The following is a 2,500-nucleotide window of genomic DNA, read 5'->3' on the forward strand; positions in this document are numbered from 1 at the left end:
CAAAGCTGAGATCTGACCATCCCACTTCCAATATATTACAGTCAAAAAATATGTGGGTTTTGGACACTTGAAATTTTACAACTCTAAAGACAGATATGAGATCAAGGAGACATGGGATGCATCAATAAATGTTTGTTATTTTGGCACAAACATGATGTTTGACTGATGTGAAATATACTACAGATAGGATGGCCAAAGACTGGTTACTCTTTGGGATAACGTTATTTTTATGTTAAGAAAAAAACATTTTTCATGCATCCGATGTCCCCATAATGTCATATATGTCATTAGAGTTGTAGATTTCCACTGTCCAAAACCCATATATGTTTTCACTTGAATGTATTGAAAGTGAAACCATCAGATCTTGGCTTTGGCATGAGATGTCTTGAAAGTAAGACCAGCGCTGTCTAAATATGAGTCTCCTCTGCTCAGGGTGTGAGTACAGAGAAGATTGGAGAAAGTCAAAAGTTTTGCTCAAAAATGACTGCAGATCAAAAGAGGTCCCCAGTTTAAATCTGGGTGCCTCCTCATGTAAAGATAGCATTGGTTAGACTTATCTTTTCACTGATGTGAGAGAGAACATCCTAGCAAGAGAGCTTGGCCTCCTTTTGTCTGAAAATGAAGCCCCAAAGACTGTTGGGTGTCTTCATCTTTAGCAGAGGATGGTTTCGATCCATCGACCTCTGGGTTATGGGCCCAGCACGCTTCCGCTGCGCCACTCTGCTAGCAGTACACCCCAGATGGGACTCGAACCCACAATCCCTGGCTTAGGAGGCCAGTGCCTTATCCATTAGGCCACTGGGGCTCAGGAAAAAACTCCATATATTCTCCTTGCCTAGCTTGCCTTTGCATTCACCGGTCACCTTTGGAAAATTTTTGGGTGAAATTTTTGACTTTCTCCAATCCTCTCCAAACTCATACCCTGCGTAAGGGAGACTCAGACATAGGCAGGTGTGCTTGTCAAATCCTCCTATGTTGTTCCAAAGCTGAGATCTGACCATCCCACTTCCAATATATTACAGTCAAAAAATATGTGGGTTTTGGACACTTGAAATTTTACAACTCTAAAGACAGATATGAGATCAAGGAGGCATGGGATGCATCAATAAATGATTGTTATTTTGGCACAAACATGATGTTTCACTGATGTGAAATATATTACAGATAGGATGGCCAAAGACTGGTTACTCTTTGGGATAACGTTATTTTTATGCTAAGAAAAAAACATTTTTCATGCATCCGATGTCCCCATAATGTCATATATGTCATTAGAGTTGTAGATTTCCACTGTCCAAAACCCATATATGTTTTCACTTGAATGTATTGAAAGTGAAACCATCAGATCTTGGCTTTGGCATGAGATGTCTTGAAAGTAAGACCAGCGCTGTCTAAATATGAGTCTCCTCTGCTCAGGGTGTGAGTACAGAGAAGATTGGAGAAAGTCAAAAGTTTTGCTCAAAAATGACTGCAGATCAAAAGAGGTCCCCAGTTCAAATCTGGGTGCCCCCTCATGTAAAGATAGCATTGGTTAGACTTATCTTTTCACTGATGTGAGAGAGAACATCCTAGCAAGAGAGCTTGGCCTCCTTTTGTCTGAAAATGAAACCCCAAAGATTGTTGGGTGTCTTCATCTTTAGCAGAGGATGGTTTCAATCCATCGACCTCTGGGTTATGGGCCCAGCACGCTTCCGCTGCGCCACTCTGCTAGCAGTACACCCCAGATGGGACTCGAACCCACAATACCTGGCTTAGGAGGCCAGTGCCTTATCCATTAGGCCACTGGGGCTCAGAAAAAAACTCCATATATTCTCCTTGCCTAGCTTGCCTTTGCATTCACCGGTCACCTTTGGAAAATTTTTGGGTGAAATTTTTGACTTTCTCCAATCCTCTCCAAACTCATACCCTGCGTAAGGGAGACTCAGACATAGGCAGGTGTGCTTGTCAAATCCTCCTATGTTGTTCCAAAGCTGAGATCTGACCATCCCACTTCCAATATATTACAGTCAAAAAATATGTGGGTTTTGGACACTTGAAATTTTACAACTCTAAAGACAGATATGAGATCAAGGAGACATGGGATGCATCAATAAATGTTTGTTATTTTGGCACAAACATGATGTTTGACTGATGTGAAATATACTACAGATAGGATGGCCAAAGACTGGTTACTCTTTGGGATAACGTTATTTTTATGTTAAGAAAAAAACATTTTTCATGCATCCGATGTCCCCATAATGTCATATATGTCATTAGAGTTGTAGATTTCCACTGTCCAAAACCCATATATGTTTTCACTTGAATGTATTGAAAGTGAAACCATCAGATCTTGGCTTTGGCATGAGATGTCTTGAAAGTAAGACCAGCGCTGTCTAAATATGAGTCTCCTCTGCTCAGGGTGTGAGTACAGAGAAGATTGGAGAAAGTCAAAAGTTTTGCTCAAAAATGACTGCAGATCAAAAGAGGTCCCCAGTTTAAATCTGGGTGCCTCCTCATGTAAAGA

General features: G+C 41.0%; 2 non-coding genes across 2 annotated transcripts; both read right to left on the bottom strand.

Annotated features, from left to right (window-relative positions):
* Positions 1–732: 732 nt before the first annotated feature.
* On the bottom strand, positions 733–805 carry trnar-ccu (transfer RNA arginine (anticodon CCU)). The gene has a single exon. It is a non-coding gene; the product is annotated as a tRNA-Arg (tRNA).
* A 908-nt stretch (positions 806–1,713) lies between these two features.
* On the bottom strand, positions 1,714–1,786 carry trnar-ccu (transfer RNA arginine (anticodon CCU)). Its single transcript has one exon. It is a non-coding gene; the product is annotated as a tRNA-Arg (tRNA).
* Between the last annotated feature and the right edge of the window lie 714 nt (positions 1,787–2,500).

The sequence above is a fragment of the Hoplias malabaricus genome, chromosome 1 (genome assembly GCF_029633855.1).
Source record: "Hoplias malabaricus isolate fHopMal1 chromosome 1, fHopMal1.hap1, whole genome shotgun sequence".
NCBI lineage: Eukaryota > Metazoa > Chordata > Actinopteri > Characiformes > Erythrinidae > Hoplias > Hoplias malabaricus.